This window comes from Anser brachyrhynchus (genome assembly GCF_964034855.1).
Source record: "Anser brachyrhynchus genome assembly, chromosome: Z".
In the NCBI taxonomy this organism is placed as follows: Eukaryota; Metazoa; Chordata; class Aves; order Anseriformes; family Anatidae; genus Anser; species Anser brachyrhynchus.
The window spans coordinates 67,844,042-67,871,202 of record NC_137697.1 but is presented as its reverse complement, the minus strand read 5'-3'; the positions used below and the strand labels follow the sequence as shown (position 1 = coordinate 67,871,202).

Sequence of the window (27,161 nt, the reverse complement as noted above, 5' to 3'; positions counted from 1 at the left end):
GATAGTGATACTTTTGTGATACATTTAAACACAAGTATCAGATAAAGCAGGACAGCTATCCGGCAAAAGCCATTCTAAAAAAGCCCTTAAGCATGCTAAAGCACAGGGTTATGAGGGCACACATAGCTGTTAGCCTCCTTGTGCCCTCTTCTACTGAAAGATCGTCCAATACTGTTGTGATAGAAGAAAGAGAATAGGACAAACCTGTGGCTAGATGACTTGTAGGCTGCAGGTTACTGCCAATGTCTTTCAGGTGATATGACAATGACATCCATAAGGAACTGGCCAGAAAGGGGAAATGCTGGCACATTCTGCATTCAGCTCTGTTAAACAATATATATAAATAAATAAAAATAGAGGTGCATTTGAAAGGTGGCTTTATATCTTTCCCATTTTCTGTACACTCTTGTCTTGAGTCCCAAAACTGCACTCAGCATCTTTTCTTAATTGATTATTAAGGTAGTTGTCCTGTTTCTAAGATATTAGGATGTACTTGAGATATATGTTCAAGTTTTCCTCGCAGTCATGAAAGTTAAAAGCTTGCCTTTTCTAAAACAAAAGTGATGGTCCTCATATAATTACACAACTGCATGGGCTGGATATTGAAAAAGCATCAGCTATCATGAGACTTGAAATAGAAATGCAGTGCTGCCAATACTCTGGGACTCCAGAACTTGGCATCCAACTTCGAAGAAACTGGAGAGAACATGAGGAAATGAACATTGGACAGCAACATGGAATAATAATATTAAGGCAGAGATTTTTTAGGGCAAGTATTTTACTGTGAAGGATGCAAGTTTATGCCTTGTTACAAAATTGCATCTATCGCCTCTCTGACAGTCTCTTTGGTGCTGGACTTTTTTGTCTTCTCACTGTAAGCAAATGAAAAGGTGCACCACTATGCAACTTATTGTTCTATCGGATGTGAAGCTTCTCATTTAGCCTTGGTTGAACAGTGTGTCTGGTTACTTGGCTACCAGCCAAATGCTATAATTAGGGATTTACTGCTCCCTTGGTTACAACAGGGCTAGGCATCAGCGTGCAGAGCACTTGTGTGTTGCACTTCCTCTTGAAATGTTTGCTGCTGAGTCTCCTTCTCCCCCCAGCTTTCACAGAGATGTGGAGATGCTGAATCGGATAGAGGATGGCCAGTATTTCTGGGCAGCATTGAAAGGGATCTTTGTGCTGAGATGAAGGAGTTAGGTGGGTGCTGAAACAAGGGTATGCATGAAACCCACGTGGTTGATCCGCTGCAGAAAGAGCGGTCTCCTTATACATCTGCAGGGCATCTCTGCTAACAGAGCAGTGTGTTGGTTTTGTGCATGGGAGATGTGCCTTCCAGAGGTGATGAGATGTCAGCTCACTGGTTACAGCTCACTGGGTACAAACTCCGGAGCCTTTGAAATGAACCTGCTCAGAGAAGTGGGAGCTCTGAGCTTTGCACTGCAATGAGAGGCTGTGGGGGGCAGGATGGGGAGACCTGACACTGCTGTAAGCAGACAGTGCATGTCGGTGGCTGTGTCTATGGGGAGGACAGAGGTTGTTTTATTCAATTGATCAGGAAGGTCAATAATATGATTTCCCTCAATCTTTGCAATAAAATTTAAAATTGCTCTCCCTGGACTGAAATTGTCATCCCTGAACTAGAAGCTATCATCCTCCTAGGATGAGGGAATCTCATAAAATATATGAAACCAAATTTGGTTAGAAGTAAAAATCCTGATAAAAATCCTAATAAAAATAGAACCATCACAGACATTTTACAATATTGCAGAAAACACTAATCAAGCTAAAAAAAGGTACTTGGAAACTCAACTCTTTCCCTTGTGGGAAAGGTGCCCAAACTACTCAGCCTTCCAATCCTTACACCTAAAATTACTGATGAAATTCTCATAACAAAATTAATAATTGATACAACATAATAGTTTTGTATCTTAAAACATTTGGCTGAGATTGACGCAAATGGTTGTGACTAGGGAATGCTCACTGATGCTAGTGCCCAGCAGTTGTTAGCTAAATAGAAACACCACTCCTGGGTGTCCCAGCACTTCTAAGCATCCAAATATCACCAATAAATCAGTTTCCTACTGAACACTGAGCTATATTTGGATCAAGTTTATCTGCAGAAAATGTAGCTTCAGCTGGCTGTGCGTTTATGAAAAATGAATAGAAGCTTTACCATTCAATAGACATTTCTGTGGCAAAAAAATGCCTAGAAATAGAGCTGGTCAATGGTATCTACAAATAATCTATTTTTTTTTTCTCCTATCAGTCTTTGACTAAATTCTTATTCTTAAAGCTTGCAAAGCAGTACTTTAAATAATGGTACCCATGGTCCTTCCAATAACCTGAAAGCAGTGGTAAAGATCTTGCAGGACTGAAAGGTGCTGTTTAATCTGCCTATATTGTTAGCTGCATTTTGGGGTAATATTCATTTAACAAGAAAGTCAGTATCTTGAGCCTTTGACCTTCAGAAGCTATAGATTGTCATTTGATATATGATGGCTCAACACTAGCAAGGTTGTGGGACTACTCAGAAAACACTGGGTCAACACCTGTTATTTGTTTAGAAATTACTGTTTTATTCTTTGTACTATATATATAGCTGTACCACAGAAGTGACATGCACAAATAAGGCCATTTTATATCCTCGTTCCTATTAATCTCTCTGAATCACAAGGAGGGAAGAGATGGGATCACAGGCCTGTCCATTTGTGCACTGCCCAGTGATGCAGGCTGCAGACAGCATGTATGAATTGCATAGTGAGTCTGCTTTTACCACTCTGGTGGTGTCTGACCAGAATTTTCTTGGGAAATTTCTGACACAGCACCTTCAGCTGCAAATACTGGGTCAGTATGGCTCTGCATTGTGCATTACCTTTGCCAGTGCTGGCTGGAAGAATTGCAGAGGGGAGGAAGCAGTATGCTTCAGTTTTGATCCCCACCAGAGAGGTGACTTGAAGACAGAAAACTCTTAAGAAAGAAATAGAAGATGAAGAATTCACATCCTGGTGCAATTCCAAGATTCCAAGCTTGATTTTGTTCCCTATTTTTTTTTTTTTTGGTTTGTTTGTTTGTTTATTTTTTAGATCTGCAGATGCTCCTATTCTCTGCTTTGCATTTCCCATCTGACATATAGTTGACCCTAAAACTTACACAAATCATGATATTTAAAGTAAAAAACAAAGGCTGAAATCTCTCTCTTAAGGGATTTACTACTTGACTTCAGATTTTCTTTCACAAACATGAAAGTCAGAGCCTTAACTTAGTGAAATGAAATTTTCCTGTACTTCAAGATTGCAGGATCTGTGTCTTGAAAGAAACCGACAAGCTGTAAGCAAATACAGAGTGGTGCAAGCTTATTAAGTCACCAGACCATCTCTGAATGAAATTTTTATTGCTTTGCTTCACAGAAGGCTTGGTTAATTTTGAAAATCTAGTTGTATGTGTAAAGTTCACATTCACTATTGCGTGGAAGGTGTTAAAAGAAAGTACAGACTATAATGAAACCAAGGATTTTTTCTATGTGTTTTTCTGTACAGCATCTACACATGTACATGGGGTCACTTTTAGGACATTATACCAATTTAATTGTAATATCTAAATTGCTTTTATATTGTAATAACTTAGTTATAAAGAAAAATGTTTATTCCTAAATGTTGCTAAGGACCCTATTTTTGGGCTAATAAGCTAAAAATAGATGAGGTCAGTTTTGTTTCCTTTCTTTGACAGAAGTTTTCTGTGGACTCTTCTCCAGCTGCCATTGATGAGTAGAGTGGAAAGATTGCTTTACACAGCTTACTGTCAAATTTGCTCCTCTTTCTGCATATCTGGCTACATACTTGCCTTTTTTTGAAACAGAACATCACTGTTGACCTATCATTCAATTTGCAAATCACTGTAACTCTCCATCTTCTTCACCAGATCTGCTTAATCAGTTCTATCCCTTCTGGAAGACCGTTTTGATTTCTATTTTTGTTTGTTCAGTGTGTGAGCAGTTCTTCTGAGCTCCATGAATTTAATAATATTTTTTAATTAAAAAATGGAACAATATTGAACACCTGCAGAGCATTCTGTTCTCCTTCTCATTTGACAGGGAGCTAATAACTACTTTCTTCCACTACCTTCTCTAGTCTGCCCATCATGTTTTACTTCATACTAGTTTCATATTAATAATGATTTTCTTGCTTGTTCTTTGAAGTGTCTCATGTCAAGAATTTCACTAATGTGACATGTAACATCTATATTTTGTCTGTTATCTATGAAACGTAATCCTCTGTCATGGAAGAAAATGAGACTGCTTCGACTATATTTAGTTATAGCAAACCCACACTGGTTCTTATCTATATCTTTGTTTCCTTCTAGTTACTTTACCTGAAGTCAAGTTTAAGTTCGATTATTTCTCTAAGTTTTTTCCAGGAATGAAAGTAAAGCTGGAGTTTCCTGGCTTGCCTATCCCCTTTACACTCCTATATAATAATAGGCAGCTTATTTGCCCATTTTCAACCCTTTGAAATCTTACTTGGCCTCCAAGGTTTCTTAAAAGTCACTAAATCACAAAAACTACTGAAAATGTTTTCTTCACTGGGACCACTGAATTTGTAAATGTAACTTGTTTAAACCATCTCCAATCTCTTTTTTCCCTGTTCTGATTTTTTCATAATTTTTCATTGCTGTTGATACTGATAGAAAACTTATCATAGCTGAATTATGCAATGAAACTAAGCTCCAAAAGCCACCCATAATGACTTTAACGAAAATAATAAGAAGACTTTGTAAATTAAAAAAAAACTTTGCTGATCTGCTAGTGAGAGTCTGCAAGACGTCCACCATATTCATTTCTTCACTAAAACCTCTCAGTGTATTTAGGTGTTGGCTTAAGTAGTAGTGTGTCCTCTCAGTATGAAATGCATACATTTTCCCTCAATTTTCTTGCAGTGCTTTTTCTATGTCATTGATTCTGTGATTGTGATTTGAAGTCAGTTTAGATACAATATTTATTTTCTTTCACAAGACTAAAAGAAAATAGTATAGCTATAACTTTAATGTCAGGATGCTTTTAGTGGGTAATGCAATCCAAACTGTAGGTTTGTCATGGTCTCTGAAAACCCAAGCCTTTTTTTTTGGAGTAAAGAGAAACAATGACAGCTCAGAGGCTTTGAGTTATGGGTGGCAATTTTTAGAGGCAGAGTATGGAAATCATGTATGGAAATCATGGAATACACTGTAAATGACCAAGATATTTCAAATCTTGAATGTAATAAGATCATTTTTACAGGGCTGATAGATGGAACAGTATTTTTGTGAAACAGTTTGTAAGTTTTTCTAGGTTGGTAGATCCTTTAGATAGGTGGCTTTATTTATTTTGGGAACCAGAAGCAAAATTAATATCCACAATGAATAATTTTGAACTCTGAAGATTGTTACAAGCATATATGTGAAAGTCATAGCACTTTTTTTTTTTTTAAATAATTTGGAAAGTATACATTTTTGTCTCATTTTTGATTGCCTGTCCCCTTTAACTTTTATAGTTTGGGAACCAGAACAGAATCTATGAATGGTAAGAAGACAGAGTATTTGCAATGCATCACTTTCTCAGAGCTAATGCAAGACAATGCTCTCCATGGTGTACCTCGGAATAGTTACTCTTGGTTATCCAGAACTGCTTTTCCTATCCATTCCTTGAAGGATTTTTCTTTTGTCGCTTGTGGTCATGATTTTTTATACTTTATATAAAGCAATGCATTCTTTTTACCAGCTGAAAATAGAATGGTACTATATTGAGTGCAAGAGGGCAATGGGGCTCCTCTGTATGAGACAAAGTATTAAATTCCCCCCTATGTTATGATGAAGGCTGTGTAAATGGTTCTTTTTTTTCTTCTCAGAAGCAATTACTTAGTGTAATAAACTGTATTGGTAGGAGACTATAAACCCTCACACAAGCACAGCCTCTTTCTCTCTTACCTGTTGATTTTCAGCTTTTCCTGCCCCAGAAACAGCTGTGCGTGCCTGCAAGGACAGAAGGCAGAAGGTCTGTTAGCAAAACTGCTCTTTGGACTTTGGATACCAAGAAGCCAAGGGAACCTTCAGAATTTTTCCACTGCAGAGATGGGGGGTATCTCCTCTGTGATTTTATTGTGTTACAGATGATACAGGTAGGTGTAACTGCTACAGAGGTGTGTTATTTGTGTTCTTCCCTTGCCACAGCAAAAAGTGGCTCTGTGCCTATTTTTCCTTGTGGTTCAGGGAAAAAAAAAAAAAAAGAAAGAAAGAAAGAAAAAAGAAGAAAAAAAAGTAAATTCAGCTGGCACTAATATGAAATGATGGAAATGATGAGATGTGAGTGGTTTAGCTGTAAAAATGTGAAAAATGCAGAGCAGGGGGAGCTGCCCTTTCCCCAACACTTGTGAAAAAGTCAACACCATCCTTCCATGTAGCCTGGTCCAGTTTAAAATATAAAGCAGAAGTTTTTTGTTTGTGAAATGAAAACAATGCACTTCAACCTTGTCTTATTGCTGCCAAGATGTTCATGCTGAATGAAGAGGCACAAGATGGAAGTTTCACTCTAACTGTACCATTTACACCCTGATGTAATGATCCCATGCATGGTTATACAAAGTTCATAATTTCACCAAACAAAGTTAGATTTTCACTTAGACAAATTTCATTTTCACTCAAAGTTTTGAAAATTTTTCTTTTCAGCAGATGGGTATCAAATAGAAAGAGAAAGCACAGACATAGAGGGACTCAGGAAAAGTGTTTTGCTTTCCAGATTTCAGATATATGTAATTTAAAAGAATACAATGGCTGTAAGATTTTATTTCTAGATACCTCTGTGGATGTTTAAGTTTGTGCTAGTTTATAAGCACTCTTGAGGCTTGGACCTTGGCAGGGTACTTGGAATGCCAAAATAAAGTAAAAGTAACTCCTTTCTCTCCAGAGTTGGCAACCTGGAAGATATTACATATATGAACAAACGTATTGAGAAGTGGTGGGGTGGGAAGGAGCAGAAGGAACAACAACAGCAGACAGCACCACCAAAGCCCATGACTTCAGTGGATGACTTCAAACTTTTGAGATCTGAGATATGTTCAAAATATGTGGAAAGAAATGGATGTTTGAAAATCTCAGCTTCCCTTTTTTTGTTACTTAAAATTAGTTTCTAGACTTTATGACCATAAAGAATAGTTGGAGTGAATTAAGCAAATTCTGGCTAGTGGATTTTCATTTTCTTATGAGCTTTTGTTGTGATTCATTATTATAAATAAGTGTAGTTTTCATTCTAATATTGGTGTCTTTTATTTTTATTTATATTTTTCCTGCTCTCTGGCACCTGCATTAATGGCAAAAGGGTAGAAGATATTGAAATTATGATTTTTTTTTTCTAGGGATAAATAATATGACAATTTGTAATACTCTATTTTTAATATATTTTATCATTCACTGCAACATGTTAGTGCTTTCACACTGTTTCTTTCTTTTGCTGTCTTTCTTTTTCTTTTTTGCTCTTTGCTTACCATCCATTGAATTCCACATACAATTTTATTCTGAGGTAACTACATGGCAAATTCTTTGGAAAATGAGAATGACATACTGTTTTTACTACAGTGACAAGAATTATTTACTGTCTCTTCACAAGATCCTTTTGATATCACAGTAGTATGAATTGATAGCATAATGACTTACAGATGTATTTGTTCATTATTACCTCAGAAATATTTAATTCTCTCTTGATAGCATGATTACAATCATATGTATCACCTATAGAGTGACAAAACGTAAGTTTTCTATCATTGCAAAGCTACTTTGGTCAAGAAATGTTAGAATCTAGAACCTCTTTTTTTTTTTTCCCCAGAAAACGAGTGGTGCTTATGATGTGTTTCTTTCATTAAAGTTTCTAGAGGATACATGCCTGGACCCTAAAATTTAGATCCCTTTTAACAGTGAATTGACCTTGGGGACTACCCTGCCACTTCTCATCAAGACCACTTTAAATTGGTAGATTATGCTTGTCAGTTTCATAATTTGTGTAAAGGATGTGCCCTTCGCCTTAGTCTGTGATATGTCTATTATCAGCAGAGTTTTTTTTTTTTTTTTTTTTTTTCTGTCTCTAAAATGCAGTCGGGACAACTCAGTCAGTGACAACAAATTCAGGGAAACCCTACCTTGGTCACATTAAATCTGGATTGGTCTGTTCAGCACATATTGAATGACAAAATGTCTTAGTAATGTAGAATTTGTGTTTATAGTAGTATGAACAAGTCAGGTTTATTATCTGAACAATGCTGGTTTGGGGTTTATTTGTTTTGTATATGCCAACAGAAATTAGGAAAAAAAAAATTTTTTTCAGGATCGTTTTTGTCTTATGCTGTCTTCTCTGTTCCTTTTCAGCCCAGCATTACACAATGCTGTTGAATTATGCTATTAAAATGGGAAGAAAGTTGCAAAAATTAACCTATGTAGCTTTGCAGTATTGTTTTCACTTGGTTAGGAAGGGATTTTGTATTCTGTAGCAGGTGTTTGAAATGGAGCAAGGGGAACTGGCTCACTAAATTTCCTTCAGTAGATAATTGCTGAATGCACACGGTAAAAGGGTGACTGTAAAACGTGGTGAATTTCAAACACAGAAAAAAATGGACAGATGAGAGACAGAAAATATGCTGTTCTTCTAGATGCTAGCATACAAGTCACTTTAAACCTTCGCTCTGTACAGTCTGCAGATGTTGTCAAAGCAAGCAAACATGAAAAAAGAGAAGCAGCTGCCTCACTGTGGCTTTACGCAATGATATTTTGCAATACTGGAAAATTGAGAAGGGTTCTTTCTAGCAATGTTACAAGAAAAGATAGAAAAATTCAGAATTCAAATACCAAAATTACAGTTTCCTGAAGTTTTAAAATTTAAATTGATTATTTATATAAGATATTCTTGAAATGTACCTTTCTGGGTTTATCTGGGAAAACAGACTATTCCACATCTGCCTTCTGCAGGTCTGTGACACCTTTCCCATTATCATATGGTGTTAAGAGCTACCATCAGAGACAGTGTGTTGGACTAGATGGACAGGTCTTGTACAAAATTGTATTTTCTGTGTGGGTGTACACATACTTAAGCAACGATTTTCAGCATGACAAGTATTGTTGCAAGTACTCCTCTGTAGAGTCTTAGGTGAAGTATAATAACAGTGTTTTCTCCTAATGACTTTGGATGCACACACGTTTTTGTTTCCCCATAAAGATTTTCTTCTCCCTTTTGTCGTGGTGCCAGTTTTTACCTCCCCACTCGTTTGGTGTGTTGAATATCCGGACTATCAATTCTATTGAAAACTGTATACAAATAAAAATAAACAACAACAATAATAAAAACTCATGTCTGTTTTCTAAAAAATTTGCAGAAAATCTGTATCTGTCCATATAATTAGAGCTTGTTATATAAAAAATAAATATATTCTTATGTCTAAAATTGGAGAAATACTTTGAAAGCCCTCTATAATGTAGGTGCTAGTGTTTACTCCTTGTAAAATATCAGCAGTACTGGTTAGCTATCTACTTGGGATAACTTTCCATGGAAAACAAACCAATAGTGGTGTTGAGCGCATAGCCATTTAATTAACTATATGTTAGTATGCATAGCATATGATATACACATACATACATGGGCAGATATGTATGTACTTCGTTTTATTTGTATATGCATAAATACATTTAGACACATATAAAATCTATACATTTTTAATGTTACAGATGTCTGCTGGTAACTTAAAGTGTCCTGATTTTCCAGTGAGATTTTCAGAGCACTCAGTTGTCTCTGAAGAATTGATCCCATAGAATATGGCAAATTATGTAAAAAAAAATCTATGTTTAATGCTTGAGAGTTTTCAAAACAGATTCAAGAATTATATACACACCAATTTAGTTTCTTGTTTTGTGTACCATATACGCACATAACTATCCCATTTCTGAAGACGATGCACTTCTATTTTAAATTTATTCAAGTTTTCTTGTCTAACCTAATTCAACTTCAGGAAAACCAGTTCAAAGCAGGCACTTTATTGTATTGTCTCAGAAACTTAGAGCTTGTTTTCAAAAAATGCCTACCTACTACAGCTTCCAAGTGGAAAAAAAAAAAAAGTGTGTTGCATACAAGAAGACATGCTTTGCTTGGTGCTGCTTAATTCTGCATAGTTGTTAGTGATTCAGCTCTACTGAGATCCCACAGGCTAGCAGGAGTCAGAGGCTGTAAACCCAAGTTTAGCACGTGAGATCCCTTTTGTACTGTTCCATAGTTATCTGTGTTGCAGCCATGCTGATTCCCATTGCAGATTCTTCTTCTTTTTTTAATAAGCTATGTTACCATGAGAAAAGCTGTCGGTCAGCATTATGTATAGAGCGGAGGCAACACAGAGAAAGCATACTTTTAACTCCAATATTTTGCTTACTATTTAAAACTCCAAGCACAGTCAAATGTGTCAATAAAATCTTCTTGAAATACTGCAAAGTTCCCCCCCCCCCCCCCCCCCTTTCTGCAGCAGTCAAAACAGTGTCAATACTGAGGTGAGCTGACATAAAAATACATTTGAAAGCCTCATGAATACCAATCTTTTCAGATAGGGGGTCTCTTTAAAAAGCAGTTTCTATCAAAGATTCAATTTGAACTCCTCCTTTTGCTTTGAATTATACAGAAGACATCTTTGAAGAACATGACCTGCTTTACATCATTCAAACACATAATACAAGAAATGATTTTTCATTTCATCTGATCCTATGGGAGATGTTGTACATCCCCGGTGCATATGCCCTGGCACTGATACGGCAGATGACACATAAATGGAGTGACATCATTCACAACTGATGATTAAATACTTCCTAGGGACTCACAAAATAGTTCTGCAGAAAATGAAAATGGAAACTAGGTGATAACTGGAGATTTCAGTCTCCCTCATTCTTCTGATTTCACTTTTTTTTTCCTGAACATGTTGTTCTTGCCTCTTATCTTTTCACAGTAGATTAAATATTAACAGTGTAGTTTATTAGTACTATCATTGAAATGATTGATTTATGCCTAAACACATGAAATAATGTTATTGTTCAGAAGAGTATCTATTACACCTTGCTATTTTAGAGAACTTTCTTTCAAAGGCATTTTAAAAGGATAGTTTGCATACATTAAGTTAATATACACGTATATTTTCACGACCATTTTTTTTTCAGACAGGTAAACTAGGAGCAGATGGGGATTAAAAGTCCCTGGGGCTGGGCAAGAACATTGATGAGTTTGAATATCAGAAGTTTTGACTCTTAGACACTTTCTCTAGCCATGGAAATAGGCCACCTCTATGGTTTTCTGAGAACAAACGTCCTGTCACCCCTTTGACTTTGAAGGACACCATTTGCAGAGTCCCTGTGAGATTATGGCTTGACTTCAGACAAAGCCCAAGAGGAGATATCCTAAGGAAAAACAAACAACAACAACAAAAAACACCTTTCCAGCCTCTGATGTGGTAACAAGCCAACTCAGTTTTGATATGAAGATTGACATGTGTAGTAACAGGGAAAGAAGCAGACAGTTATTTTACAATTAATTAAGGTTTTCTATATTTAGAGTTGCTTATATGAGGTAGGATATACAGTTTATCTGAACATGTGAAAAGAGTTAATCCATCTACCTGAACTTTGGGATACAAAACTTGTGCTTCCAGTAGAAAGTGCAGTATATGCCAGGTCCTTTGGGTACTAGCTGTTAACATTAATGTTTTCTGTGCTGGATCTAAAGGTATAGATTTCCTGTCAGCAATTCTTTACACTTCTCATATGTAATAGGTTGAGCTGTAAGTAGACTACAGTGCCTAGTGCTGTCTGTGCTGACACGTTGAATATTTTTAGACCACACAGGCATGCAAAAAATATACTTTTTTTTTCCCCTCCAATTACAGTTCATTATTGATGGTTTGAAAAAATTGCTCACTGCTTTGCTTAGGGAGTTAGTCACAATATTATCCAGAGAAAAATGAGCACCTATCGACAAGGCTATAAAAACTCCATGGAAACGGGGGGGGATATGAGATTTATTGATCCATTCACTGTAAAGCAATAGGATAACAAAATTTTTGTCACTCAGATCAGGTATCAGGTCTCCTTTTGGAGGAGGGAGAAACAGTATAAAAGCAGAAAACTCTTTGTATTTCTATAAAAAAGGTGAATAGCAGAGTGGTTGTTTGCATGACCACTGCCCATCTCTTTACTCTCATTTTCTCAGAATCCCTGTGTGAAAACAGGAAATTTCTCATGAGGTTTGACATGGGAAACTTCCAACTGGAGAAACTGAGCCAGATGGAATTCACAGGCCTATGCCAAGGTCCCTTTGACTGGGAAAAATTAAGAGGTAAAAGCAGCAGTAGTACCTTGACAGATGAAGGGGGAGAATATCTCTCTGCTAATTCCTTCGGATTCATTGGGTTTCATGTTGTGCCCCTCTTGAAGAGTAAGTCATTACCTGTTTTCTTAACAGTTTCTATATTTTTGTCTGCTTTGGTAGAAATGTACCATTGCCTTTCTGATGTAGTCAACAGAAGATACAGGGTGCCTTATAACTTCATCTTGCAGGCCTGTCTCCATACACAACAATTACAGATCAAAGTATCTGTGTAACAAATATCTGGGTACATGTGACTTTAAATCTGCATGAAAAAAATCTCTCTTATTCTAATTCATCAGTGATAGGTTTGAATGGACGTGGAAATTCCTGAGAACTGATCTCAGTTTTACTTTTTGTCTTCCAGACCATTAACATTTTATTTTATTTTATTTTATTTTATTTTATTTTATTATTTTATTTTATTTTATTTTATTTTATTTTATTTTATTTTATTTTATTTTATTTTATTTTATTTTATTTTATTTTATTTTATTTTATTATTTTATTTTATTTTTATTTTATTTTTATTTTATTTTATTTTACTTTTTAATTTAATTTAATTTAATTTTATTTATTTTTACTTGTATATTTTAATTTATTAGATTACTCTTGCAAATAAACAAAACTTTAGCATGTCAATGAAACTCTGACATCTGGGGAAAGTCTATGCAACAATCAAAATTATGCGGGGGAGGGATGGACTGTATTGTCCTCAGTAGAGTCAACAGAAGCTGCCACTCAACCAAGCTTCTCAATTGCACAAGAGGAGCTTTATAAAACCAAATTTGTCCCTCAGCACTTCTCTCCTACAGAGTGCCTAATACAGAAGCAAGACTTTAGGCTTCTACCTACAAAGTACTTAAGTATGTACATAACTTAAAGCTTATGAATACTTCCATTGAGTTCAATGGGGCCATTCACACGCTTAATTCTGTATGTTTGATAAAGTGCATTGGCAAATTGAATCCTAGTCTAGACCTGGTTACAAATCCTGGTGTTAGGTGCTTTAATTCAAATCAAAATTTAACCAGAAATGGGCATACTGTGTTTTGCTTTGTTACTTTCCATGCCTAGAAGAATGCTGATCAAACTATCAGTTGAAAAAGAATAATTTAAGTTTTGAGGGAGTAACATTACAGAAGCTTAAAAATCTGATTGGTTCTCCCTTATTTATTTTTACTATGCATGTGAAATTAACTATTTTGGTTATTAATTATTAAAAGCACTTTTAGAATAACTAGCTGTCCTCCCTCTCTCCCTCCCTCCCTCCCTCCAGGTATTTGGTATTGCAAATCCAGGTATTACAGACTTGTGTTTCTGTAAGATCATGGCTCTATTTCATGTATCAGACATCAGGTAGTAAATTGAAAACATTCTATACTGGCAAACATCTGAGGTGGAATGGTTTTAATTACTTTTTTTTTTTTTTTTCCCATGCTGGTATTTAAAGATTTAAACCTTGGTCACTGTAATGGGTGGACAACATATATTCTAAATTAAATAATTTCTGAGATTATGAGAAATTTCTACATAAGTAATTATGTCTTATACATTGTAATTTGCTGATCTTAAAAAGAGGCAAGAGCTACAATGGTAATAGAAGAAAAGCAATTTAATACACTAAAAGAGTTGTCCCTGGTGTACTTTGTAACTATTCACACTGCATGTGAAATATTTTTACTGTTTGTTTTTCACAATTAAAGCATAAGAAAACATGCAGATATATAATCATGCAATATTTCTTCTATAAATGAAACTGAAAAATGCCTAGACAGTGCCATCTGTAATGACAAAGCACTTTATGAAGTTATCACTACCTTTGCTCTTCAGTTGTCCTATTCCTAACTTTAGGTGCTTTTTTTTTAAGGTTAGTTTCCATATAGCTTTAAGAAGTAGTTTTTAAAATTAAAAAAATGAAATTACAAGCATAAATAGAACCAAACTTAATGGTGAATCTGTGGGGATAAGGTATATGATTTTGAAACTTACGCAAGAGCAAAACCCACAGTCAGCTGTTAAGTACAAGTATTTCCACATAGGACTAGTTATTATGTATTAAAATATATACAATATATGCATTAAAATATTAACAGTAAGCAGGCTTTATACATTCTTGGTAAGATTCCTTAGAGTTACCCTTAGAGCGAATTTGGACCACAATGCTTTGTCCAATGCACTATGCATAATAATTTATCTTTCCTGGCAGACAGACTGCTCTTTCCAAGCAAACAGCCTCTTCTAAATTTCTTTCCTTTGGGGAAGTAGCAGGGGAGATGATTTATTTCCTAGCTAGTGTCAGCATCTATGATAGGAAAAGTACTCAATTCACTGTCCTTGTTTTGCATACTAATAACATCGCTCAAACTTTTGTTGACTTTACTCTAACCAGACAATTTAACAGTTCTGCATCCCCATTATTGACCATGAAACTTTTGAAGGTGTTTGCCTGCCTTAAAAGGATGATTTTTCCATAAAAATCCCTTGATTTATTTATTTTAATATTAGATTTTAAATAGTTTGTCTAGTTCATTCAACATACACCTCTTAAGCAAACGAGAGTATATTCTATATTCTTGAAAGAACCATAACAGACAAAAAAAAGTGTCAAGATCTAAACACAGAGATCTTTATTTTAATTTGCAGTTGTTCTGTAGTCCTCTGTCTTGTGCTTAGTGATCATAGAAGCTTTTTAGGTGAGACTCAGTGTTTCCTTTATGAAAACTGTGCGCGTGAATGTGAAATGCATGAAGTCAGAAGCATTTGTGCTAATAGAATATGAACCAGAATGTTTAGATCTTTCTACATGGATTGTGGCTAAAATGAACTAATTGGCCTAAGGGACTTGTGCCAAAACATAGGGATTATTCCTTCCATTTAGGGACAAGGCAAAAGACCAGAAAGTGAACCCAGTTTCCCCAAAGACCTAATGGTGTGGCATTAGTGGCACAAAACATTATTGACTTAGTTGTGTCGAAAAATATAAGCCAAAGATAATTTAGCATTTGTAATCTCTTAGGATCAGTGGTATCAGGCTACATGAATTTGATATTACTATAAATGATGGCGAGACATATTGCAGGACAAGCTGTCAGGTTAAAAAAAAAAAAAGAAAACTTTGTTCTTTATAATAAAATAAATTTTATAACATGAAGTGGGGTGATTGATTGACTAGCCATGTTATTACAGAGCAGGGGTGGTCATTGCCCTGGTCTTGGCTGGGGTAAAGTTAATTTTCTTCCTAATAGCTGGTATGGTTCTGTGTTTTAGGTTTAGGATAAGAACAATGCTGGTAGCACATTGATGTTTAGTTGTTGCAGAGCAGTGGTCACACAGAGTCAAGGCCTTACCAGGTTCTCATGCTGCCCCACCAGCGAGGAGGCTGGGGGTGCACAAGGAGCTAGGAGGGGACACAGCCAGGACAGCTGACCCCATCTGGCCAAAGGGAGGTCCCATACCATGAGGTGTCATGTGGGACAATAACTGTTGGGGGGGTTGGCTGGGGGGACTGCCGCTGCTCAGGGAGTGGCTAGGCATCAGTTATTGAGAAATTGCATTGTGCAAAACTTGCTTTGTTTATTCCTTTTGCGTTTTTCCTTTCCTTTCATTTCCTTTCCTGTCCTGTCCTTACTGTCCTTTCCTCTTAGATGTCCTTTCCTTAACTGTTCTTATCTTAACCCATGAGTTCTTGAAATTTTCAATTTCTCCCCATCTCGACTTTCTGCGGTGGGGCGTGGGGGGGAGTGAGCAAATGGATGTGTGGTGTTTGGCAGTCTAGAGGAACAACAGTTCCAAAACAGTCATGAAAACCCTTTCTAGTCCATATTGTATATGAAGTTTAGCACAAGCAAAGCATTGCGAGTTCGCACTACTTTGGTAGGAGCATTCTGAAGTCTTTCAGTTATTGTCAAACTACACCAGCCATTACACCTTGTGTGGAAGAGAGCCATAGATGTAGATATATCAAAATTACATTTCTTGCTGCTGAATAGAAAGAATGTGTTTAAAAAAGAATATATACGCCACAATGTTCTTACAGTAACAATGATAGCAAATATGTACACTGAAAGCTGTTTCTAAAAATGGCAGTGTGAGATAAATAGGATGGTGATTCAACACTTAATCATTTAGTGCAATTTTCTCACTTACTTCAGTAAGTACTTTATTTACTTTGTGCAAATTTAGCTTTGCCAAAAAAAGTTGGTTTTGTTAATTTGTCTCTCATTAGCTTTAACTTACTATAAATTGACTGTAAATTCTCCTTAAACAGGGCCAAATATATTTTAAAACAGACATGGAATTTCTCCTTGTTTTCTATGCATACAAATTCAATGCAAGCAAAACCAATGTCAAACCCAACTGACTCATTTTAAAAATAGAAAGTATTACCTTGGCTTTGGTTAGTGAATGAGATTGTTTTTTACAGTCAATTTAACATAGTTTTTTATATATTATGGATATGTAAATGATGTTATGTATTGACAGAATGTGGATACTGTTGGAGATTAAACAAGAAAAATGTTCTATTCTATGCTCATAGAACTTTTTGTTCTTGCAAATATTTCCCTGTCTTAGAAAAATGGCTCATTTTTCTGAAAGCTGAGGCACGTAATATGGTGTTTTAGCGTCATGAAGAAATTCAGAGATATTTTCAGCTTTAGTTATGGAGAGTATTTAGATGGGCCCATAAAAAGTAACTTCTTAGTGAACTGTAAAAGACCATCACTTAAGAAAATAAGTGATTGGATTTTTTTTGAGGACCTTGGCCTCAAAAATTGGCAAATGTTGAATAATGTTTGAAAATTGATTTAGCATGCTTGCTTTGTGTGGTTAGAAAAAGTGGCACACTAACGTAGAACAGAATAGAAGCTCAAAGTTGCATACCAAACATTTCTATAAAATACATTTAGAAAGTTGTTAGTCACCCAAATTCTTTACTTGCATATTTCTTACTTCATCATTGTCAACTAAGAAATGTTACACAGAAACATGTGGTACTCGATTATTCATCAAAAAAAGTTTGTGTTATTAGAGATTGAAAAGCCCTTGTTTTCTGTTCATATCAAATTCTAAGCAAACGGTGAGACGAACCAATACTCTTCCAATATTTGTTGATAAGATTTCTTTGTTCACGTTCAATTTTTAAGTTGAAGGAAATTAAACTTTTGATTTATATTTCTCTGAGAAATAACTGGCATAATGCATAGTACAATGATGCACTGGTAATTCAGAATAATACCTTAGACATTACACTATTCTTAAACTAAATACCTTATTCTTAAACTAAAGGGAGTGGCAAGGTCATTATTCCTTTGCTTGTCAGAAAGTTAGACAAAATCACCACTAAAATAATGTTGGCATTTAAATTATTACCTACTGTTTTGGTTGTCTGTTTGTTTTCCATCTAACCCAAAGCAGAAGGGTGGACCTACAATGCAAAGAATTCAAAACAAAAATAGGAATGTGATTTAGCAGATTTAGAATCACTGATTACTGCGACAGACTACCAGTGTGATTTTTAGGAAAATTTTCGAGAGCTCTGAGTCAATTTCTTAATCACCTAGTGCTAATGGTGCAGGCAGGCTAAATTTGTAAGATTTTACAAAACACTTAAAAAGTGATGCGTGATCATCATCTGGGAGCTTCTATATTAGAGATTCACTAAAAGTATATTTATTAAATGTTTTTCAGCAAAAGTGTCTCCTCTGCACATTGATGCAACAAATAAGACTTTCAAGTTTCTTTGATTTAAAAACAATGAAAATGTTGGTGTTTACACTGATGCAGTTTTCAGTGAAGTGTGTCTTCTGAAATACCATGTCTGTATTAAAGAGAGAATTATTCATCACCAGTTATCCATGGGTAACTGATAAGATATGGCAACACTAAAGCAAGGTTAAATAAAAAAAAAAAAGCAATTGATGGATTTTTTTTTTCAGCATTTCCTGAATCTAGAAAATTTAGCCCATGAGGCAGGTGATATCAGCTAAACACATTTCATATGAAATCTCAACAACTGCTGCTTTCCTGCTTTTCATAGAATCATTCTATCATAGAATGGCTTGTGTTGGAAGTGACCATCTAACTCCAACCTCCCTGACATAGGTAGGAATGCCACCCACTAGATCTGGTTGGCCAAGGCCCCATTCAGCCTGGCCTTGAACACCTCCAGGGACGGGGAATCCACAGCTTCTCTTGGCAACCTGTTTCAGTGCTTCACTATCCTTACAGTGAAGTATTTCCTCCTGATTTTTTTCATTCCTTCTACAATGAAATAACAGCTGAATTAAATGCCAGAGGTCGTGCATTCTGTTTGTTCCCCTGCCACAGGTGAAGCCTTTTGCTAGCATTTACTAGTTGTGTCTGCCAACTATTATTATCATCCTAACTACAGAAATATGAAAAGCAAGACCCTCAAGAATAGTTCAATGCAACAACATTACTGGTTTAGAATTTAGCCTGCAGAATTGGCAGTTACCCATATCTAATTGCTCGTAAATGGTCATGTATGGAAAGCAACATCTGAAATAGAGGCCCTGGGGTGGTTGCAATTCCAGATACGGAATATGGGTAGCTATTAATGCCAGCTCATTCAACTTTTTCAGGAAGTTCCAGTGACTTTCATCAATGGGTCAGTCATGTAGGAGAAGGAAATCTCAACTTGGAAGACTTTAGTCATACCTCATTAATCTCCCTGTGGCATATGCATGTAAGTGGGATGGCACATAAGTGGAACAGGCAAGTGTGTTATTAGGAATGTCCCTCTCCAGAGCAATGAAAGAAAATCTCAGCTTCCCCATGCATTAGGGTTTTTACAGAGTTCTGCAAAGATGTGAGAAGAAGACTTTTTAATCTGATGTAATCATAGTGTAATCTGGAGTTACATATTTATGTGACAGTGTGCCAGGTGAAACCTTATATCTTAAAGCCTCTCTGGTCATTTACAGAATTTGACAGCTGACCATGGAGATCTCAAGGCTGCTAGAAGTACTTCTATTCCTGTACCATTTCTTTTGAGTGCAGACCAATTTCAACATCAGCTGTTCTTTGAAACTTTTTGAATTTAGGAACATACATGTGGGACTATAAGTTGCTTAAATGTATGACACATTAGGGATGTCCTGTGTTGATGACTTGCAGGAGTCCTCTTCTGGAATTTGTAGCAGTAACTCCTCTCCACTGATCCACATAGTGCTGGAGACCTCTGAGTATATCACAGAGGTTACAAAAAAAGACTAACAAACAATCTGAGAAGTTTTTAAGACTGGAAATTTGGTTAAATATATGTATTGTATATATGCATCTGTACACATATATTTCTCTTTCTAGCTATGGAATTATATTCCTTAGTTATCAAATACAGGACAAGAATAGCAAAACTTAAAAGCTTCTCTATGTGGTTTATAATAGCTTTTCTTTGTGTAAAAAGGAGCAATTAGGGAATCTATCAGAATGTTCCAGGGTTAAAAGCTACTGTGTTGTTGCTGTTAAAGAGCTGAAGATGTGCTCCTTTTTTGCAGTGAAAAAGCACTCATGTTTTTATCTTTGTAAATGAGATATGACTGTAAAATGAAGACTTTTTTGTCTAAAATAATTTGTCACAACCACAGAAGTTAACATCATCCTCAGTAAGTCTTGGTTGATTTCTTTTTTTCCTTTTTTTTTTTTTCCCCTGTATTTGAGATGAAGAATACTTTATTTTATTTATTTATTTGTTTTTTACTGCCTAGATTTAAAATTAAGATGGCATATAGCTGAAGCTGTTCAGAACTTTGAATGTTAAAGAAAGTCCCAGGAGATAGATTAGTGGGTAGAGGGCAGGTAAGACAGTCAAAGGTCAAAGGTACATGACAAATTCATTTATCACATGGCTCTGTAATTTATCACTTGATTCTGCAATTTATCATGTGGATCTCACCTCTACAAACAGGCTGTAAGTATCTGTATGTATAAGGTATTGAAAAAGGTCTGTCTTTGTATGGGGGGAATTCTTCATTGTATATCCACTCAGACTTTTTCTTCTATTTCTAGATTTCACTTCAAAGTGGAGTTTTAATTGTATTGGCTGTAAGTGAATGTAAACTAAGTTGGTATTGAACCAGCAGATGGAAAAATCCTTATCACTGAACAATGACACAAGAATTTTTTTTTTCCCTTCCCTTGTGCCATCTGGTATCTATGCTTACATTTGAAAAATTAACCATTCACGGAGTTGTTGTTTGACAGTTCCGATAGTCAGTCTCCTTTTGTGAAGATCAGTGCTTAATCTTTTCAAAGATAAAGGCACAAAATACAATTCCACAAATGCTGCAAAAAAGAAGAAACTAAAACATTCTGCACAGAAAAGTATTTCACTACTTCTTACATAATCCAGTCATGCAAAGGTTAATCTAGAATACGAAGCATGAATCATGTTTCTTTTTAAGCAAAATTTCCATTGATTTGGTTGATGGAAAAAAGAAAAACATACTTGTTACATAAAATCAAACAAATCAAGTGCTGAGAATAAGTCTATATGTTATGGTTTCATCAGCTAACAGCCTGTGATGAAACAGTATTTGAAGTGGCAAATGAGACTGATGGAGGAAGAAAATATTTTGATTTGAATAGAAATGAATGGGAATCAAGAACAAATATTGTAAAATTCTTGAAGTGGTGCAAGAAGTTTAGGATCTCAAGCAGACCAGGTTGTATTAACAATTCTAGCCTGAGATGGGCAGATAGATTATCCGGTTTCATTTTGTATTCCTTTTGGCTATTTTTTTTTCTAGATATTTGCAAAGATAATAAATGTTTTCCTAATGCTTCTCACTAGTTATGCAATTGAAAATCCAAATCGCCAATTCCTGAAATATATGTTTTTGACCACATTTGAGGGATACTATTTGAGGAGTATCACTGATAATTCTATTTATAAAAATAGAATTTCTATAGTAATATATAATAATAAGAGATTGGCTCATTAATATCTGAAGATTCTACAATGGTATAACTGTCATTTTAATACAATGGTTATGGTAGTATGTTCATTTTATTCATTCTCATGAGAAGTACTTCATAGATCATCTCTAGAAAACTGTTTTTGAAATTTGCTTTTGAAGTTCAGTACCTAAAGACTCTCAAGAAATACTTGTCTTATATATTTTGGCAGAAAATGGCCGTAAAAAGCACCCTGAATTGACCAAAGAGTGGATGTGTGGGGATGTTACGAGTGCAGTAACACTAGCACTTATAAGTACCACTTAACAGTTAGTGGTAAGAGTAGAGGTAGATTGGAGATACTCATTTTGAGATGATTTAAAATAGTGCACGAAGGCCCAGTAGATGCACTTGTGGAGTAAATGTGCTATTATTAGCCAACAAATTTTAAATGAAAGTGTTTGAAATACATAGCACAATGCATTTACTGTATAAAAAATAGAATATAAACAAAGAAATTTTTTTATAAGGGTGATGTAAAAGACTAGTGCAGTTGGAAATAGGAATTTTACTTAGTGATTTATGTATACAGTTGTGCTATTAGTCTTTAAAAACAGAAGAATTGCCCCTGCATAGTATCCCCAGAGAAATATTGACACTTCCATTTAATCCTACAATCGCTGCTTCTCCTATATGCATATCCCAGATTTATTTATTTATTAAAAATTCTGTGCTAGTACTATTGAACGGTAGATAAATGTTAGTCTTTGCTAGATGTATAGACTTGCAGTAAGTTTTTGGTTTATCTGACCTAACTATTATGTTGCAAAATAAGAATTACTAAAAATCAAGAGCTTTTAAAAATATTTGATAACTAGATATAATAAAAATTGCACAATAAGCATTGTATAGGTGATATGTGTGTTATTTAATTAACGTGACAAAATGTATGGCAAATTAGAAACAGGTACACTAACAATAAACTCTAGGTCAGTAATTAGTTTACAGTTAGGTCAGACTGAAGAAATATTTTACTAAACACTGCCAAGAACTTACGAAATTATTGGAAGAGATTAATGAGTTGGTCTGAAATTGTTGAATTAATACCTCACTTGAATCTACAAAAATTTATAATTTTATAAAGTACTTTTTTTTTTTTTTTAAATTGGATTATTTTTTCTTGCTAGTTGCATGTGCTTTGGTAAGAAACAGTCTGTAACTCACCCATTACTCCTGAGGTCTTGACTAGATTTTCCTTCTGTAGGAAACCATATAAAATGCCCCAACATGACTTTTAGTCTTTGAGTTTAGTCAGAATTAGCATCTACTGCTATTGACAGCCAACCAGTGAAGTAGCAGCAAAGTCCTTGCAAAAGTACCTGAGATCTTGACAGGTATTGTTAGAACATTGGCTCCACACTAACCCTTGAATGTAGAAATTCAGCTGCCAAGGCCAAGAGCGTGCAACAGCTCTTTAGCTACTGCAGCCATTCCTCCCCACTTCCCCTCCACCCTCCCCACCGAACCTTATATATCCTTATATACTGAAATATAAGGTACTGAATAAGAAAAAAAATTACATTATCCTGTGCCATTACTGCAAAACAACAGAGCGTTATCCACACCTCTGCAGTACCTGGCACTTTTAACTTTAAAACATTACACCTGGTGCCTCATTAAAAAAAGAAGAAAAAAAAATAGAAAAAAAGAAAAAAAAACAACAAACAAGTAGATGCAGGGCTGCTTCAGGTAAAGGCTTATAGGAACAAAACTTGTACAATTAAGACACTAGTTACTGATTCCTTGCCTTTCTAAAACAATTTAAGCAGGTCATTCACTGCACCAGTGTTTCTTTACAAACCTGATGAAGGCAGAACACCTTGCTTTAAATCTAGTGCATCTAAATAGAACCAGCAATAAGTGGCTATCTAATGTGTACCTGAGAATGGCTCTGCATGCAAGGATGTCTCCGCTAGGCACACTAGATAGGGCATGTATAAAAACTTCTGGCTCCATTAATTGGCTCTGTATGTGGCAATTTACAGTTTATGTGGAGGCGATTTTTCCTCATGAAAAAGCTGATTACATTGCAGCTCATTAACAAGAATACCTTTGTTACTGAAAGTTTCTCTTAAGCATAGCTGAGACTCCCTGTGACCTACTTATACTGCTTTCAGAGTTGTAAGATTTTTCATTCTTATTTAAGTACCTACATTACATATGATCGACTGCAGGATAAGATAGGCTCAGTCTAATTTTAGATTGGAAGATGTAGGTTTTCTTCTGTGAGAAATAAATTCAAAAATAACTTCTTAGATCATAAGATGCTGGCAAGTTTATGGAAATAGTTCACATTTCCATTCTAGCTGTTGAGAAATGGGAGCAGCAATCCTGAACATTTATAACTCTGTTTTGACTCTTTGTATTCATCTGAATACGTATTTTCTCTATCTCTGGTTCCAAAGGTGTTCCTTCTCAGGAACTTTTCCATTGTTTGTATTGCCAAAAGCAGTATTTCTTTCTGGAAGATGCTGTAGAATTCAAAGGGAGTGGGAGGAAAAAAAAAAAAAGGTTTAAGAAAAATTTAATGGTGTTTTGAAACAGTTACAACAGAATGCTAAGTAATCTAATGCATAATCAGTTTTTTTTTCTATCCTTTAAAATCACATAATCCGAATATGATTTTCAATTTAAACATCCCCAAATGGTTGAAAAATTCTGAAGAATAGACAGCACTACATATTCATTTCTATAGGCTTTTCTACCTCTCTCTGATGGAGAAATGAACTTTATGTAAGAGTTATAGATATGCTTTTTTAGAGATTCCTAAAGTATTGTACCACCATGACACCTTGGATATATGTGGATTTCTAGATCATATGCTTATAGAATCGTTAAGGTTGGAAAAGACCTCCTAGATCATCAAGTCCAACCTTTAATTTAGCTATCGACCAATACCCACATGTCCCTTTCTGCCAGGCAGCTTTCCAGCCACTCTTCCCCCAGCCTGTAGCGTTGCATGGGGTTGTTGTGCCCCAAGTGCAGGACCCAGCACGTAGCTTTGTTGAACCCGATACAGTTGGCTTCAGCCCACCAGTGCAGCCTGTGCAGATTTCTCTGCAGAACCCTCTTACCCTCAATTAGATCAACACTCATGCCTAACTTGGTGTTGTCTGTAAGCTTACAGAGGGAGCACTCAATCCCCCTGTCCAAATCATTAATAAAGATACTGAGGAGAACTGGCCCTGTTACTGAGCCCTAGGGGATACCGTTAATGACCAGCCTCCATCTGGATTTAATTTCCTTCACCACAATTCTTTGGGCCCAGCCTCCCAGATAGTTTTTAATTCAACAAAGCATAAACCAGCTGAAGCCTTGAGCAGCCAGCTTCTTCAAGAGAATGCTGTGGGAAATGGTGTCAAAAGTCTAGGTGGACCACAACCACAGCTTTTCCCTCACCCACTGAGTGCATTACCTTGTCATAGAAGGAGATTAGGTTCATCAAGCAGGACCCATGCTGAGTGGGCCTGATCATCTGGTTGTCCTGTAAGTGCTGTGTGATGGCACTCAAGATAATCTGCTCCATGAACTTCTCTGGCATCAAGGCCAGACTGACAGGCCTGTAGTTTCCTGGATCCTCCAGGCTCTTCTTGTAGGTGGGTGTCATATTTGCTATTTGCCAGTCGACTGGGACCTCCCCCGATGGCCAAGACTGCTGACAAATGATGGAAAGTGGTTTGGTGAGTGCTTCTGCCAGCTGCCTCACTGCCCTTGAGTAGTACTCTCAGAAGCTCCTTTTTGAGGGCTTCATTCTTCTCCCTATCCAGTTCAGAGGGCTGAGTATCCACAGAAGAACTGGTTGTGCTGCTAGAGACTGAGACAAAAAAGGCATTAAGTACCTCAGCCTTTTTCTCATATCTTGTCACTATGTTTCCCCCCACATCCAATAAAGGATGGAGATTCTCCCTAGTCATCCTTTTCTTGTTTATGTATTTATAACAACATTTTTATTTTTTAATAGCAGTAGCCAGACGGAGCTCAATTTGGGCTTTGTCCCTTCCAATTTTTCTCTGCACAGCCTCACAACATCTTTGTAAACCTCCTAAGCTGCCTGCTCCTTCGTCGAAAGGTCATAATTCCTCTTTTTCTTCCTGAACTCTAGTCGCAGTTCTCTGTTCAGCCATGCCAGTCTTCTTTTGTGCTAGCTCATCTTTCAGCATGTGGGGACAGCCTACTCCTGTGCTTTTAGGATTTCTTTCTTGAAAAGTGTCCAGCCTTCCTGGACTCCTTTGCCCTTCAGGACTGCCTCCCAAGGGACTCCAGGAACCAATTTCCTAACAGGCCAAAGTCTGCCCTCCAGAAGTCCAGGGTGGCAGTTCTGCTAAACCCCCTCCTTACTTTTTACAAGAATCATGATTGCTGTGCCCAGGATGGCCTCCAACCTTCACATGGCCTTTAAGTCCTTCTCTCTTCACAGCAAAAGGTCCAGTGAGGCACTGTCCCTAGTTGGTTCAATCACCAGCTGTGTCAGAAACTTATCTTCACACACTTCATGCAAACTATGGGATATTATTGATTTCTCACACAGAAATGTACAAACAGCACCCAGGGCACTGTGAGTGCCAGGATCTGCCCCAGGAGTGGCAGGGCAAGACCATCCCATCACCCCACCAGTGAGCAGGGCAGCCCCAACCCCAGGCAGCAGTCACTGTCCTGGGGATGGGAACAGGGATGGGACTGAGCTTCTGGGCTGGACTGAAACAGGACACATTATTTGTCAAGTATTTCAAGAATTAAATTTCCATGAATGCTAATTAACAGCAATGGCAGAACATTAAAAGTTTGTGCACTGGAGATGTCAATGGTCAATTGTTTGTTAACCACCTGTTGTTCCCAACAGCTCCAACAAGAAAGTGGTTCTACCCAGAGCTGTGGAAAAGTGCTGTCTTCTTTCTGCTTCTCACAAAAACCATGAGTGCTAAAAGCCACTGTTCACAACTGGCTTTGAGAGAACATTGCCATCGAAAGAACTCAAGGATTTGTACATACTTTTACGACAAGTATTTTCACAAATTGTTCTAAGAGAAATAAAAATTGCAGACTTCATTATTTTAAATGCTTTATTATGAATCTAAGAATAAAAGCTGTAATTTTAATAAAACATCTTCTATTAACTAGGCAAATATTCCTGAATAACACATGAACATTCAAGTCCCATCACAGAAAATGAGATTGTTCGTGCACTTAAAGCCTACTATCTGCAAGTGCCTTGCAGAACTGGTGCATTGGTTGTCAAATTGTTCTGCAAAAATATGTAACTCTTGCCCATTTCAGAGATTCAGGGTGTATGTATATATTTATGTAGACAAATATAATCATATATATGTGTATATATATATCTGGTATCAGAGGTGTCCTCAGTTCTTTTGAACATTAGTAAAGAAAGTAAAATGGCTGGTTAGTGAACAGATGCTAATCCCTATGAATTCAATCATATCTCTTTGGTGGCAAAAAAAGAGGTTTAATCTGAGGTTGTTGAAAATTTTCTGGTGACTATATATTTGCTGAATTTTTTTTGCCTTTTTTGTTTTCTTTAAGTCTAAGTGAAATATGTAGAAAGATGTTTGCTTTTGCAAAGAAAGCTTCATTTCTCAAATAAAGTCAAGCTTTCCATACCTTATATAAAGGAATTAAAAATGTAAATAATTTCATTCATTTATTTTCGTGTATGCTCTACAAAGAGGAGTTGTTTTTTGTTTGCATGTTGCCCCTTTGCAAGATGGATTTCTCAGCTGCATTACATTGTCCAAACAACACCATGGCCAGAAAATAT

General features: G+C 36.2%; 1 protein-coding gene and 1 long non-coding RNA gene across 4 annotated transcripts in view; one reads left to right on the top strand and one right to left on the bottom strand.

Annotated features, from left to right (window-relative positions):
- ELAVL2 (ELAV like RNA binding protein 2) overlaps nucleotides 1-27,161 on the bottom strand; it is a 330,906-nt gene that overhangs the window by 169,299 nt on the left and 134,446 nt on the right. The window lies entirely within an intron of this gene.
- Nucleotides 5,549-26,271, top strand: LOC308185551. Of its 2 annotated transcripts, none has more exons than XR_013943462.1 (3): nucleotides 5,549-5,560; nucleotides 5,979-6,155; nucleotides 6,941-7,948. It is a non-coding gene; the product is annotated as an uncharacterized lncRNA (long non-coding RNA). The 2 variants fall into 2 exon arrangements; XR_013943461.1 differs by lacking the exons at nucleotides 5,549-5,560; nucleotides 6,941-7,948 and adding exons at nucleotides 19,015-19,118; nucleotides 26,229-26,271 and having other exon boundaries at nucleotides 5,959-6,155.